The 17,090-nt window shown below is 40.4% G+C and overlaps 1 protein-coding gene across 1 annotated transcript in view; it reads right to left on the bottom strand.

Annotated features, from left to right (window-relative positions):
* Positions 1-17,090, bottom strand: part of LOC122226721 (collagen alpha-3(IV) chain-like) — a 135,028-nt gene that overhangs the window by 90,987 nt on the left and 26,951 nt on the right. The gene's annotated exons all lie outside the window — the stretch shown is intronic.

Below are 17,090 nucleotides of genomic sequence, written 5' to 3'. Positions count from 1 at the left end.
GGACTAAGGTATCTTTCAAATTTGACTTTTTACTTTCTTGAGTGGTTTTACAACTTTGGCATCTCCATTACTTCGCAATCAGGAATTAAAAACAATAACATTTTCATGTTTTTTAAAAAAAGGAAATAATAATAATGAGGGAATGGAAGGCCATTGACCTATCCACAAAAATGAAAAACAAAAATGCTTTGCTAAGACAAGTCTATTTTAGGTTTAGTTATGTTACTTTCTCCTTTCAATCCTACATTCTAAGCCAATTAAAGAAACAAACAAACAAAAACCCATTGTAAGTTTGAGACATTCAAGAATGAGTCTGTCTGAAAAATGTTTTCAGGTACACTTTTCATTTTTGCGGAGTTGATAAATACCGCCCTTTGTAGGTAATGATGTGATAAGAACGTTCTTAAAGCAGACGCCCAGACTACAGAGCCCTATGAGTTTACAAAAAGCCTCTTCAGAATATGAATAAAAGGGAAGAAAGTGAACATACCCGGCAACCATATTTCAAAGGACTGGGCCGTGAGTCTCCAGTTCTCCACACACACATCTCTGAAATGTTTTCACTTTACACAGCTAGTGCCTACAGTAAGGAACAGGTATTTGAAGAATGGAAAGCCAGTTGTATGCCTAGAGATAGGATCGTGAAGTGTTTTTATAGATTCTGGCTTAAGGAATAAAAAATGAAAAAAGACAGAACCTAGGACACATTCTACAGGGAGCTGGATTTACAGCAAGAAACAGAGAAAAGGTTCTGATGCTAAGCTGTTGTGAAAACACAAGTTCCTTTAAAACGTGTGAGAGACAAACAACTTTGTTTAAGCCAGAGAAAATACAAACAACAAAATCCGCCTCAAGGAAGACTTCTGTAATAGAACACTAGAAATATTACTGGCATGTCTATATGCCAGTTATAATATACTTGGGTTTGAAGAAGCTCTAAAAATAATTCAATACAACCTTTTTTTTTTTTTATTTTTTATTTTTATTTTTTTTTTATTTTATTATTTTTTTTAATATATGAAATTTACTGTCAAATTGGTTTCCATACAACACCCAGTGCTCATCCCAAAAGGTGCCCTCCTCAATACCCATCACCCACCCTGCCCTCCCTCCCACCCTGCCCTCCCTCCCACCCCCCATCAACCCTCAGTTTGTTCTCAGTTTTTAACAGTCTCTTATGCTTTGGCTCTCTCCCACTCTAACCTCTTTTTTTTTTTTTTTTTTTTTTTTTTTCCTTCCCCTCCCCCATGGGTTTCTGTTATGTTTCTCAGGATCCACATAAGAGTGAAACCATATGGTATCTGTCTTTCTCTGTATGGCTTATTTCACTTAGCATCACACTCTCCAGTTCCATCCATGTTGCTACAAAAGGCCATATTTCATTCTTTCTCATTGCCACGTAGTATTCCATTGTGTATATAAACCACAATTTCTTTATCCATTCATCAGTTGATGGACATTTAGGCTCTTTCCATAATTTGGCTATTGTTGAGAGTGCCGCTATAAACATTGGGGTACAGGTGCCCCTATGCATCAGTACTCCTGTATCCCTTGGATAAATTCCTAGCAGTGCTATTGCTGGGTCATAGGGTAGGTCTATTTTTAATTTTCTGAGGAACCTCCACACTGCTTTCCAGAGCGGCTGCACCAATTTGCATTCCCACCAACAGTGCAAGAGGGTTCCTGTTTCTCCACATCCTCTCCAGCATCTATAGTCTCCTGATTTCTTCATTTTGGCCACTCTGACTGGCGTGAGGTGGTATCTGAGTGTGGTTTTGATTTGTATTTCCCTGATAAGGAGCGACGTTGAACATCTTTTCATGTGCCTCAATACAACCTTTTAATCTTTAAACCGAAGAAAGTATGATACATATTAATAATCTTGTTTCCCCGGGGTGTCTAGTTAAGGGATTATAATACACATGAATGGTATTTTACCAGCTTATCAAGAATTCTCACATCAATTTCCATTCCTAATTTCGTGGTGTGGTACCAAAGAGTCCCAGAGGCACACAGCCTTCTCGATATGTAGAAGATAGGATGAACCAGACTCCAAGTGACTTAAACCATCTTGAGAAGGGATGCTCAAATACATACCGTACAGAATTAAGTTTCTGTCTAGGAACAGAGTTTCACCTGTGGCTGCTTCTAACACTCAGTCAGAATCTTTGTTACATGGCGGCTTTGACTTTGTTTTCACGTGCTTCTTGTCACTGAAAGGGCAGAGACAAGAATTTACATCTCTTAGGTACGGATTAGAGCAGGGGTGGAAAGAAAGCCTACCAAGCACATCTGGTTCACTGCCTCTTTTTGTTTGGACCCCAAGCTAAAAATGGTTTTACATCTTGAGATGTGAAAACACTATCATTTGCCTTTCTAGGAGAACAGTTGCTCAGAATGCCAAGGACATTGCCTCTTGGCCCACAAGCCTAAATATTTACTATCTGACTCTCCAGAAAAAGTGTGCTAACCCCTGATATAGAGGAGAAAGATTTGGAACTGGACAGAAAGCAAAAATACTTGAGTTACTTTTCAGACTGTATGACCTCAGGCCGGATGAGGACCCTCTCTGGGTCTCCATACTCTTATACATATGGTCTCTTTGACATTGAATCCTAGTTTGTGTTTCAGGCTACCCTGTAGCTGTTTCAGAAATCCTAACAAACCTAATTTAATTTGCACAGCTTTCAGAGAATAGCACTGTGACCTTGATTTGCTTTGGAAGAAGCCAATCTGGGTCAGGATGAAAGGAAGTCATTACGGTGTTTATACAACTTTCTAAAGGTCAAATCCCAAAGTTTGACCAGAACAGATTGGTTTATGAATGACTGTCCCTATTCTGATTGGGTCAAGAACCATCTCTAGGGCAAGGGTCTTAGGTTTTACTTTAAATGTTTATAGGTTATAAGGCTTTTAGTCTCCAAGCAGACAATAAGGGCAATGTTGTGTCTTGTCTCTGAAACCTCTCAACTACTTTCACCAGGACCTTACAAATCATGGATGTTCCCTCATGCTGTGGCCTGACATCTGACACCCTTCAGTGAGAACTGAGAATGTTCTAGCATAATGATGGGAGCCATATGCATTGGGGATGACTGAGAACCACAAAAAGTTGGAAACACCATTCCAAAATGTATTTGGAAGCACAGTGGGCCCATAATAGCCCAAACACATCTTAATAAAAGAACCAGGGAGGGTGTATGCCGTTCTAGATTTCAAGACTTGTTTTACAAAGCTTTGGTAATGAAGACACTATGGTGTTGGTGTACAGATGGAACAACACAGAGAACCTAGAAATAGACCTGCCATATATTGAAACTTTACATATGACTGAGCCAGTGAAGCCGATCCCTGGGCAAAGGACAGACGTGTAATAAATGGTGCTCAGTCAATTGGTGGAAAACAACGCAAAGTTTTTCCAACTCATACTTTACAAAGGGTCAATGCCAAATGGACTAAGGACTGAAATGGAAAAGATAACATTTTTAAACCTTTTGAAGAAAATTTAAGAGTATTTCTTTACGACCTCAGGGGAGGGAAGGGTGTCTTAAACATGACGCAAAAGCACAGGCCATCAATGAAAAAGTTGATGCATATTAAAGCAGAAAAACTTTTGTTTTTCTGAAGATCACATAAAGAGAATGAAGAGGTAAGTCATAAACCGTGACAGGATATGTGCAACACATATGACCAACAAAGATTTCGTCTCTTAGGAATCAATAAGCGAAGCAAACCAATGGACAACAGATACGACCAGTCATTTTACAGAAGGGAGAACACAAACAGACCGTAAATATACACACACACGCTCAACACCTTTAGTGATCAGAAAAACTGCATGCTTAACTCAAACTCAGGTTATGACTTCATGCATACCATTTTCGCAAAAATTAGAAGTGGGTTCCAGAATGGCAAAAATTAGGTCCTATGGCACCAACTGAAGATGAAGAGAAACTGAAACTCTCATATCCTGCAGGAGACACTGTAAACTGTGTTCCACCATGAACGTAGCATTTTCTAATGGAGACACATATGGGCCTTCTAGTATATTCTAGCCTTCTAGTCTATTCCCTAGAGAAGCTCTGACACAAGTGCACCGGGACAGATGTACAAGCAAGTTCAGCACAGTATTGTTTGTAACAGTAAAAATGGAAAGTCTCCACACATGCTTCAAGGATATGGAAATATATCCATGGAATATGCAGTATATATAAACATATACGTATTCCTAAACAAATAAATATATAACTATATGACCATATATATATTCACCATATATACATATGGTTAAACTGGAAAGAAAAATTAAAAAGTAGCATGGAATTCCAAACCACCTTTGGTGGCTAGGAGATTGTGGGAAGGGAACGCAGCTGTGGTAGATCACGCGGGTATCAACGGCACTGATAACGTCCTCCAACTGAAGCCATGCACACACCAGAGAGTATTTTGTACTCTTTACACTGAGTTAGGAGTCTAGCGTTTGAATCCCTGCTCCACTACTTTCCAGCTGAACAAAGCACCAAAACTGTCTGAGCTTTCCGTTTCTTCATTTGCAAAACTGGGTAAAGAACGCTTCCCCGTGGGTTGTTAGGAAGCTTAGTGGAGATGAGAACCCGTAACATTGACCGCCGGTGCTTGTCAGTGGTTCTCATGAATATTATCACCCCGTGATCTAGCTTGACCTTGATTTGTGCATACAAATCACGGCTGGGGGGGGGGGTTATGTTAAGACACAGATTTTGGTTTAGTAAGGGTGGGGTGGGGCCTGAGAGTGTGCACTTCTGGCAAGTTCCCAGGTAAAACTCATGACGTAAGCAGAAGGAACCAGACGATTCTTTCTATTCCTATTGTTCCCACAGCAAGTCCCTTTTTCTGCCTTCCTAGTTCCCTTTTTTTCTGCTCTCTCAAATTCTCTCATTCTTCTTGCCCTGTGCCTGGTCCCCATCCCAATCTATCAAAACCCTACTCATTCTTCAAACCTAAAAATCTAATTGGTTGCACACTAGAATTGCTTGGGGAGCTCTTAAAAACCTGTGAAGTCCCAGACTACACTCCAGACCAACTGATTCAGAATTTCTGAAGGCTGTCCTCAGTTGTCATATTTTTTAAAGCTGCCCGATGATTTCCATTGGAAGCCAAGGAGAGAACTTCTGCCCAAGGGCCTCGACTGAGCAACGACCCATCCACATACGATGGGGTGACTCACCAGGACACCTCTCTTAGGACATTTGGCATCTTGCTGTTTTATTTCATTACAAAGGTTCTTGTCCTATGCTACTTAATCAAATGAAAGTTTCCTGAAAATCGAGATGTGTCCTAGTAATATTGAAAGCTCATGAAAATCACAAGAGAACATTTGGAATGAAATTTCAAAATATATTTCTTGTATTGAGTTGTATACTAACTAGCATGAGTTTTGATTGTATGAAATGGACGATGGTGCTATCATTGATAAATATTTTTAGAGTAATATCCTTGCTCCCAAGTTATTTTTTTAATTAAAAAAAATTTCAATGTTTATTTTTGAGAGAGAGAGAGAGAGAGCACAAGCAGGGCAGGGCGGGAGAGGGACAGAGAGAGAGAGGGAGACACAGAATCTGAAGCAGGCTCCAGGCTCTGAGCTGTCAGCACAGAGCCCAATGTGGGGCTCCAAACCCATGAACTGTGAGATCATGACCTGAGCCGAAGTGAGACGCCTAACATAGCCACCCAGGCACCTCGCTCCCATGTTATTTGTTTTTTTTTAAATTTTTTTTTAACGTTTATTTATTTTTGAGACAGAGAGAGACAGAGCATGAACAGGGGAGGGGCAGAGAGAGAGGGAGACACAGAATCTGAAACAGGCTCCAGGCTCTGAGCGGTCAGCACAGAGCCCGATGCGGGGCTCGAACTCACGGACCGTGAGATCATGACCTGAGCCGAAGTCAGACGCTCAACCGACCGAGCCACCCAGGCGCCCCTCCCATGTTATTTTTAATTTCAGTTGAAGACAATCTCAGGTATCCGTTAATATTCTCAAAAAATGTGCACATCTCTGGGATTATTTACAACAACAAAATCATTTCCAATATAAAATATCAATTCTGTAATTATAGAGTATGATAAAAGTATTGTAGGACCTGAGACACTGAAAATAAATTCTCTGTTATAAGGAATCTCAAAATGTTTGTGCTAGTGCAGAGATTGCTAATATAGAACAACAGAATTTTGTTGTGAAGCGTTAGCTTTAACATATGGATTTGATTGTTTAAAATTGTGAAATAAAAGAAAATACATCGAACCTTTAAATTTTAAGACACAGGGGCGCCTAGGTGGCTCAGTCAGAAAGCTTCTGACTTTGAGTCAGGTCATGATCTCATGGTTTGTGAGTTGGAGCCCTGCGTTGGTCTCTGTGCTGACAGTTCGGAGACTGGAGCCTGCTTTGGATTCTGTGTCTCCCTCTCTCTGCCCCAACCCTGCTCACGCTCTGTCTCTCTCTCTTTCAAAAATAAATAAACATCCAAAAAATTTAAAAATATTTCAAAATACACGTGAAGTTTTATACAATATCCGTAAAATAGCTGAATCTACATTTCTGCCTGAAAAACTTTTGTTTCCGATTTGGAATATAATCGAATCTTTCCATAATTTTCATTTACGCATTTTAAAGGTGAACCAAAAGGACATATGAATCCTATATTCCTCACTGCTGTTGTACACGACACACTTCATGCGTTGTGTGCCTGTGTGTGCAACCCGTGACTAGCCAAGTATACCAGAAAGATTAAAAACGGTCTTGATTTTTAAGATTTGTGTTCACGTGTGAACACATATTCACAAACACACTGGACACTACATGTTTTTGTTCTGAGGATCCAGACGCAGAGAGGGAACATCTTAGTTTCCTTCATTAAACATTCCCTGATTAAGAAAAATTTTTTTGATGTTTTTATTTATTTTTGAGACAGAGCGTGAGCAGGAGAGGGGCAGAGAGAGAGGGAGACACAGAATCCAAAGCAGCCTCCAGGCTCTGAGCCGTCAACACAGAGCCCGACACGGGGCTTGAACTCACAGACTGTCAGATCATGACCTGAGCTGAAGTCGGACGCTTAACCGACTGAGCCACCCAGGCGCCCCTAAACATTTCCCTGATTAAACAGGGAAGCTACACATAACGTAAGAGATAATGTGTGGTTGAGGCAAGTCTGGGATGAAACTGGAAAATCCCTGATTCTTGGTCCTGTGTCCAGGTGGGCAATTGTTGGGTAACAGGATTAAGCTAAGAAAGAGGCATTCATAAGGAAAGTACAAATGAGGAATTCTGTTAGCCTGCCTCTAGAAACTAAAAAATTCTGTATTCTTGAGCCATCATTTGCATGGGCCCCTTATATACAGTGAATTCAGTAATGTTTGTGAGAGTCTCTAGCAGGATTCTAGTGAAGGAGAAGGGGGCAGGGGGAATAAAGGAGGAAGAAAAAAAAGTGAGGTAGGAGGAAAGATGGAGAAATAGAAGGGAGAGAAGAAAAGAGAGCAATGAAGGTAGGATCTAAAAATAACACCTTAGATTTACTGAACATTCACGTGGACGGGCATTGCTCTAAGTGTGCTATTTCTATAAACTCATTTAATGTTTACAACACATTTCGGATAAAAGAAAACTGAGGCTCCGAGAGATTAATTTTCCAAAGGTCACCGAGCTAGTAAATAATAGAATGTGCGTTTGAATTCAGGTAGTCTAGATTTACTGCATGCTATCAAGATGACACCCGATGATATTTGTGCTGTAAATTGCTGCCGTCAGGAAAAAGGCAAGCTCCATACTGCCGAGGATCTTATTTTTTCAGTACCACATCCTCGGTACCATTTGAGAGTGGATGTGAGTTAGTGAATATTTGTTTAGTCCCTACTGTGGAACTGGTCTAAGTGCTGGAGATCCAGCAGCGAACATTCCACACACACTCAAGAAGCTTACATTCTAGGGGAAAGTACTTGATATATGGAAAATATGTGTGCAGGATTATTCTGAAAATAAAATGAACTAGGAGATAAAAGCGGACTTTGCTCCTGTCATATTGGGTTCTTTTTTTTTTTTTTTTCCTTTTTTTCTTTTAATACCAACAAACCGACATCATCAGTCAATACAGACAGCAAGCTTCCGGTGCCAAACAAACAAACAAGAACAAACAAACAAAACAAAAAACCAAAACCAACACCAACAAACAAAAAAGCCATATAGCAAAAAACATAAAATACATATAGCAAACGTTGTAACATTGGACAGATAGGACAATGAAACATGCGAAAACATGGGAACAGCCACAAAGAAAATACAGACAAACTACACAGTTGTCTGAATCTAGGTGAACTACATAATGCGGGCTCGCTAGAATGTGTATGTTCTGATATTGACACCCTACAATGTTACACTGAATTCGAAACATCAAGTTCCAGAACCTTTGTTTAATAGTACATGGTAATACAATAATTCTGGAAAGGAATTCTGCACTTGGGGACTTTCATGCTGCTAACCAACCTTGAAATCAAACTGCTAAATAGGGCTTAGTGCACTGGCAAATCTTGAAGTCTTTTTTTTTTTTTTTTTTTTTTTTTTTTTTTTTTTTTAATACCAGTGTTCAGGTTAATGGTTAAGGGTTGGTATTTAAAGTATACTGCAGTTTCTTTTAGTTAATAATACATCATCCCATGGGTTCTGAAGAATCTGTCAAAACAAATAATGGCAAACTAGACCAATGCTTCATTTGGACTAGAGGGTGCCTTGGACAAAATGAACCTGGTTGTCTGTTTCCAATGGACAGGAGTCATTAATTTCATTAGGAGAGATCTATAGAACTGGAATGCTTGAGTCTCATAGATGGTTTTAAATCTCTTGTTCCATTTAGAATTGTTTCTATTTTACTGGTGTTTCTCACTGTTGCCTGTAGTAACATCAGGTATTTCTCAGTTTTTAGAATGAACTATTTGTTTCTTTAAACACAGGACCCCACACCTTGGATTTCACAGTCTATTGAAATCAAGGTCAACTGGAAACTAATACTCTGCTTCCATTCATTTTGTGCCTTCAGACTTCAACCGAAACCACTGAGAGAGGATAGCCTCAAATACCATGTAAGTCTGGGATGTGACGATTTGCTTTCCAAGCCAAAATATGTTGGGATTTCTTTCTTCCTTCCTTTCTCTTTCTCTTTTTCTTTCCTTCTCCTTTACTTTCCTTTATTCCTCCCTTCCTTTCTTTTCTCTCATTTTCTATTTTGCTTTTTGATCCTACTTAACTATCTTGCTTAACTATTAGACTACTGTTAACATTTTACCAACAAGGAAAATTTTTTATTGCTTCTCAGTGGAAACATTTCATGTCTTAAAACTATTCATGAACTTATAAATAGGAGGATTTTTTTTTCCACAGAAAATATTCCCTCGGTCTTTACAAGGATGCTAAGTCAAATTTGTTTGACTTTACTTTTACTCTCTTTGTTCTTTCTTTGGGGAGCTGATTGGCTCTAGAATACAGACTCATCGAGGTAACAACTTGATCTAACTTTAAAAAAATGTATTTGTTCAATTGTTCAAACAAAACTATTATTTATTTATTTATTTATTTATTTATTTATTTACTTACTTACTTCTTTGTTTAATGTTTATTTTGAGAGAGTGATAGAGCACAGGTACATGAGTGGGGGAGGGGCAGAGAGAGAGAGGGAGAGAGAATCCCAAGTAGGTTCTGGCTGTCAGCACTGAGCCCAACACTGGGCTCGATCTCACAATCCACGAGATCATGACCTGAGCCGAAATCAACAGTTGGATGCTTGACCAACTGAGTCACTCGGGGATGGGGGGCAGAGGGGGTGGCGGGTGGGCAAGTAAACTATTTTTAAAAACAATCAAGACACCTCATGTTTTACTCATTAAAATTAAATGTGAAAAATACCATTTCTAACCTAAGTTTAAGTAAACTCAAAGGAAAAATCCTTTCCAATTTCCTGCAAGGTTGAAAATTTCCATAATAACATTTTTGGGAAAAAATGCAAAACCAAACCAAGTAAAAAACAAGCAGAGATTTTACCTTTGCGGTGGAAAACTGAAGTCAGAACCAGCATTGGGAATTAACATCATGAAGTTGGTTAAAGAGACAAACGAGCGCAAGGCACAGAGACCTAAGGTGTTCTCTTAGTTCTTAGAGAACCCTGCTTTTGGGGTGTGCCCAGGTTTCTAGAACTAACAGTCCAGACCATAAACATTTCAGCTCTATTTGTGTTCCTGAAGGGGAACAGAATATGCCACCTCAAAATATGCCACTTTGGTATGATGCTTAGTTGCAGGTGAAGGCAACTGAGAACCAAAGGGATACAGGATACAGGATGTGCACTCTACCCTCCCCCAGTTGGCCTCAGAGCGAGGCACGCGCACCCCTGTGAGAGTGTTCTCCCCTCTCCCATATCGGGGAGTCTAGAACAACCTTTTGCACCAGAGACAGAGACAGTACAGAGGATGAATCTGCGTAAATAAACCTTAATAAAGAAGTCTTATCTACCATTAGCTTCTGCCACCTATTTACCACTCTTAGAAGCCCAAACCTCCTTTTCTCTGGCAGTCACTTCTCTATAATTTGTTGCCTTCTGTTAAAATACTATGTAAGCCCCAAGTCTCACCACTTCTTTGGGTTTTTCACTTCTTTTCTGTGAGGTCCCTGTGCCTGTAAAAATATTGACGTCAAATAAAAGCTGTATGCTATTCTTCTGTTAGCCTATCTTCTGTCAGTTTAATTCACAAGCCTCTGGCATCGAACCTAAAAGAGTAGAGGAAAAGATTTTCCTCCCCTACACTGCCAAAGGGCCTGCTACAAATGGTTTTGTGAGTCTGAGCAGTTTTATAAGTCCTAGCACCCGTGTGCAGTGGAAACGTAACGGGCAACGATTAAATCTACACGCGTTCTTTGAGCACCTGCGGTGTGCCATAGCTGTGTTTGGAACCGTGAAAAAAATGCCACGCGGGCCAGCCTCAAAGGAACCAAGGATGCAGAACAGAAGAGAAAAGACAATCGATGAGAGAACGAGCAACAGTGGAAACCCCATGTGGACCCAGGGTTATTTGAGACGATGGAGAAAAGCAAGGTGCCTGGGGCGGCTGCTGGCACCTGGGAAGGACTTCGTGATGCTTGAACTCAATATTCTTTTGGGTCGGTCAACCGACCGAGCCACCGAGCCACCCAGGCACACCAAGAAATACCTTTAGATGGTAGGGTGATAGGATTTAGCCCACAGTTGGGGTCTCTCCCAGCATTTAGCCGTGCGCACCTGTAAAAGGCTTCTCTCCTGAGCCTCAGCTTCCTTAGACTGGTCGAGGCCACCTGTACAAGCACCTACTTCTAGGACGAGGTCAAGCTCTGCTCTGCCTACTGAATGGGGTGCCTTCAAGGCTATGCATAAACATGCAATGTAATTCATTAATTTACATACAGTATGTAAAGATAAGCCCTTGTTTCAATTTTTCTATCCTACAAATCATTGAAGGCATGACCCATCTTTCATCCTTCGTTTTCTTTTTAACATTTTTTATGTGCAGAAGAATTACCCAGGGAACACGGCTGAAGTGCAAGCCCTTCTGAACTTCTGCTCCCTGACAACCAGTCCTGGTTCTGATTCAGGGAGTCTGGGCTGGGCCCAGGGATTTGCATATTTAAGTTCCCCCAGGTGATTCTGATGCCCTGGTTTGTGGATTGTTGTCCTGGGTTGTGGGCAACAATTCAGGAACACTGAAGCAGGGGATTAAGCCTGACCCTGAGCCATTTCTCCAGCTGAGTACTTTCAGAGACTTTAGGGAAGTTTCAAATCAATCTCTTTGGAATGTTTCAGATTAGAGATAAACCCCTTAGATCTGTTTTGATCCAGTCGTGGTTACAGGCTGAACCAAAATGAACTACAACAGGGCACTGATTATCTGGTTATAGTTAAATCCACAGGCCAAAGTTTTCCAAGTTGTGTCAGTGATCGAAACGACACAAAAGGGGGCAGCGGGGAGAGGACAGACAAAGAAATTAGCAACTGACTCTGCTACAAAACTCCTGAGTTTGCAGTGACCAAGGTAAACCCTCCAGAGGAACATGGACTTTTTCTTGTGATAACCATCTCAAGATGCTTATTTTGAGATGCCCTATTGCCATGCTGAAGGGTCTTCACTTACTGGTACTGTGCTTCTCCGTGCCCGGCCTGAATTTGTTACTCCTTCACTCATGTTCCTTAGCTAAGAGTAAAAACGACTGGTAGTCTCCACTGTGAAACAAACCAATAAACAGAAACACTTCTATATATAAGGAAAATATTGAAACAGTCCCTCGGTTTACTCATCTTATTGTCAAGTGTGGTGAGTGCTAATTTGGGTCTTCAGTGAATATGCTTACATTTTCAGAGAGGGAAGTCATTGGTCCAAGGTCACAGCCCGCTGTGGGCCAGGCTGTGTGCAATGATGGTATGATAGGACAGGGTGGGGGTCTAATGTCTCAGGCCCTCGCTTTGATTCCTTGGATTCAGTAGGACCACCCCAATTCTGATGATTTTCAGTCAATTTTCTTTCCAGCCTCCTTTTAAAAAAAAAATTTTTTTTTTAACATTTATTCGGTTTTTTTTGAGGGAGAAAGAGAGACAGAGTGCAAGCAGGGGAGAAGCAGAGAGAGAGGGAGACAAAATCTGAGGCAGGCTCCAGGCTCTGAGCTGACAGCACAGAGCCCGACTCGGGGCTCAATCTCGTGAACCATGAGATCATGACCTGAGCCGAACTGGATGCTCTACCGACTGAGCCACCCAGGCACCCCCTCCCCAGCCACCCTTTATACTGTCTCTAGAATGTAGATGGGTTGATTCCCTGTTAAACACCTTATACTGCCTTCAATATAAAATTGAAATGCTTCTAAAATGGAAAAAAACGAGGGGGGGGCTTTCATAAATATGGAATATTTCTCCCCCTCCTGCTCCCCACCTTTTCTCTCTCTCCCCCCACCTCCCAGTAAGAACCCTGACCTTCCACCAGGTTGCCAGAACTCCTCCCTCCTAACTTTTGATGCTTACCTCGCCAGAGCAGTTTTACAAGTAGTTTGGAAACTTTTCTACTCTACCACTGGGATGGGAATTCCTTGAGTTCATCCCTGCTCATATCCCCAGCACTGGCACATGGCCTGGAGTTTTTGTTAAATAAATACATTTTTTAAAGAATGAACGAATGATTTGTCTCAACAACTGATTTATATATCTCATGTGCTTCATTGAAAGTCATAACAAATAATATATTTATAATAATATTCACTTTTACTCAGCTCATCTGAAATAGTTTAGTACTTAATTGACATCACAGTACGTGTTCTTCCTAAGTGATACATTATATAAATATTTTTCTGTTTTCATAGACTACTTTTTATTTATTTAAACAATTTTTTAATTGAAGTATAGTTGACATATAATATTAGTTTCAGGTGTACAACATAGTGATTCGACATTTACATAAGGGACGAAATGCCCACCATGGTAAGTGTAGTTACCATCACCACCTTACAAGGCTATTACAATATTATCGACTGTGTTCCTGATGCTGTAGTTTTCATTCCCATGAGTTATTTATTTTCTAACTGGAAAATTGCTTTTAAGTGTATTTATTTACTTTGAGAGAGACAGAGACGGCGTGAGGGAGGGAGGGGCAGAGAGGGAACGAGAGAGAGAGAGAGAGAGAGAGAGAGAGAGAGAGAGAGAGAGAGAGAAAAGGGACAGGCAGAGAATATTGTCAGCACAGAGCCTGACACAAGGCTCAAACTCATGAACCGAGAGATCATGACCTGAGCCAAAACTGGATGCTTAACAGACTGAGCCACGCAGGTGCCCCTCTAAACTGGAAAATTTTACCTCTAAATCCCTTTCACCTATTTCACCCATCTTGAGACCTTCCCCCCCCCCGCCCCCCCACCGACTGGCAATCACCAATTCTTTGTATTTATGTCTATTTCTGTGTGTTTTGTGTTTTAGATTCCACACGTAAGTGAAATCATATGGAATTTGTCTTCTTCTGTTTGACTTACTACACTGAGCATAATACCCTCTAGGTCCAGTGATAGATTACAGTCAAATTTTTAAACAAGCATTGTGATAATTTTTTAAAAAATCAATGTTTGAGGTTAAGAACCTACTTCTAATCAGACTCTGATGGCCATTCACAAATCCAAGTTTGCTTCATTAAACCTTGATTCCGGAAATACCCATCTCAGTTCCAGGCTTGGGTTTCAATGCCATGAGAGGTTAGCAAACGAAGATGGCCGTCCCCGCTATCGCTTACAGAAGATGACCCACATAGATGGCTAAGAACTGAATCAAATCTATTCTGACCAAGGGAAAAATGCAACAATCCTTAGAAAGACAAGCCAACAAGCTGAGCCTCACTAATACACAGGTAAGAGTGAAACAGGGGCTATTTACAAGACATTTGGCAGTTTGACTGCTCTTCGCCTGGGCAAAAAAATGACTTCCATATTTACAAAGGGCATGGAAGAGGCATGGAGTGGTCACGCCCAGAGTTCTAGAGTCAGACCGCCAGGCTAACATGCCAGCTCTACTACTCACCACTCTTACGACTTGCTTCACTTCACCTCCCTCTGCCATTTCCTCATCAGTAACATAGAATAATTGTAACCCACCTCATGGGAGTACAGGGGGATTCTAATTACCACATATGGAATGTTTACCACCATGCCTGGCACACAGTAGGCGGGCTCAGCAAGTATTAGCTATTGTAATTATCCACTTATATCTACTCTTCCAAGTTGTGTGTGTATGTGTGTGTGTGTGTGTGTGTGTGTGTGTGTGTGTTGTGAGAAATGACTAGAAGATTTTCAAATGCTTTCTAGCATCTCTGGGGAAAAGGTTATGTTTTCTTTTTTTTTACCTTTTTGATTCAATTTATAAATAAAAGTATTAAACAGCATGGATCTCTCTAGAGCTATGACTTTATGGTGTTTTATTATTTTTTTTAAATATACTATCCTGTGTTTTTATTTTATTCCTTCATTTTATTCTGCCAATGTTTTATTCAGGTCTTTTTCATCAGGACACTTACAAGATGGCAGTTTTTCTGCAATATCTCGCTCCAGTCTGGAGGTGGTTTATAGTGACTTGTAAAATAACAAACAGGGAAACAAAAAATTAGGACACCTATTATTTTAGTTTATGTACCAGGAGTTAAGTTGCGGGTTATTAAATATTAAACTTTCCTGAAATGGAGAAAACTTCACTGGTGACAACTCTGGGATAAGAGCTTCCTTAAGGGGCAATTATTAGAGAACTTTATTATTTCTCCCAAGATTATTGGCTTATTCTATTAATTCTTTTTCTTATTCTCTTAATAGTTCTCTTAGCTTTGATAATATATATTCTAATTTAAAATCATTGCAATTTATCTATGTTTCAAATTTATTAGCATAGAGCATTCAAACTATTTTTACTTACACGGGTACATGTCATTATTTCCACATTTTCATTTTGTGTCTCAGCGATCTTTCTTTCTTTCTTTTTAATTAGCTGAGCCTGTGTTGTCTTACTTCCAACTATTTGCCAATGACCTAGCTATTGTATTTTATGGTTTTCTATTTTCACTGACACTCACTTGATTTTTCCCCTTCTGATTTCATTTTCTATATGTGAATTTTTAAAGAAACCTTCTGAGTAGATTGCTTACTATATTTGTCTTCGTTATTTTGTTAAGAATGTGATTTACAGCACTGGCAGGTAACCCCTGGACCTCTCTCCAGGCCTGTTTCCTGTCCTGGGAGGCTCACTGTGACGTCCTCAACTGGGGCTCCATTTCAAGGGACTTCTGAGATGTCAGACTTCCAGACAGAGATGGAGGGAGGGGGAGAGGGGTCAGAGTCTTCATCATCCTGACTCCCTCCCTCCCTCAGGGCCTTGAACTCCTGGGTCCCTCTGTCTGTGTTCTCTGCACCCCCCAGTTGGATGGCCAACTCAGTACCATTGTATTCTGGGCTCCCAGGAAAGGAAGGAGAGGTGGAACTAGTCAGGCTTCTCTGCTATTCTAATGGTTTCCCTGGACCTCACCTTTGTAAACAGCGTATCCATAAATAAACTCTGCTCAAATCATCTGATCGTGAACGTGCCACGTGTGTCTTGTTGGGACACTGACTGACACCATAGCTATGCATTTTCCTCCAGAGGAAGGAACGTTCCAGAGGACGTTTGAATACATCCCACAGGATTTTACTCCTCATCTTCTCATTCGCAATATTTATTTAACTATCATGCCATTGTGATCTTGACTTCTTTAAGCTAAGAGTTATTTAGGAGGAAGATTCAAAATGCATAGGTAGGCTTTTTTTTTGTTCACGTTTGCTTCTATTTGTTTGTAATTTTATTGCATGGTGAGCAGGTTTTGATTCTTGCTTTATTTGTGGAATTCGTGGGATGCCATCAGCATTTCTTTGTGATAAATTATGGCCAATTTTTATAAATATTTTAGGGGCACTGGAAAAGAAGGATTTTTATATTCAGGAGATTGTCTGACATATCAGGTTAATTGTCAATTGCGCTATTCAGGCCCCAGTGCCATTCAAAGCATGGGTCTTCGTTTCTTAACCTGTCCATGATTAAATAAATATAGAGCTTGACCATAAGGATTTGGAAAGGGGAGAGCGATTTGACAGAGCTAACAATGCTGGCTGAATCTAAAACAAGAGACTTGGGCTTATATTTTATATCTTTCTTATTCTACTTTCTTACAACTCATTTTCATCACATTTTACAACACTAATGGTCCAAGACAAAATGGAAAGTAAACCACAAAGCCAAACTGTCCCTTCACGACAGGAAGTTTGAGAAACGTTGCTCTAAACTCTTATTTTGGCCAATTTGATTTATCAAAGATCTTTTACGCACTCTTCACTCTCGCCCACACAGAGGACACATCTGTATCCACTTCTCCCCATCCCTTCCTCCACCACACATACAGAGAAAGTCCCAGAAAAAGGGACGCTTTCAAAGACTGAGGGTTTGGGTCACAGAAGAGGGCCGTCACGCAGTCTCAGGTGCCGCTACTTTTGAGGACTTCAG

This window comes from Panthera leo, chromosome C1, assembly GCF_018350215.1.
Source record: "Panthera leo isolate Ple1 chromosome C1, P.leo_Ple1_pat1.1, whole genome shotgun sequence".
NCBI classification, from domain to species: domain Eukaryota; kingdom Metazoa; phylum Chordata; class Mammalia; order Carnivora; family Felidae; genus Panthera; species Panthera leo.
Note: the sequence above shows the minus strand (reverse complement) of the source record. Positions and strands in the feature narration are given on the sequence as shown.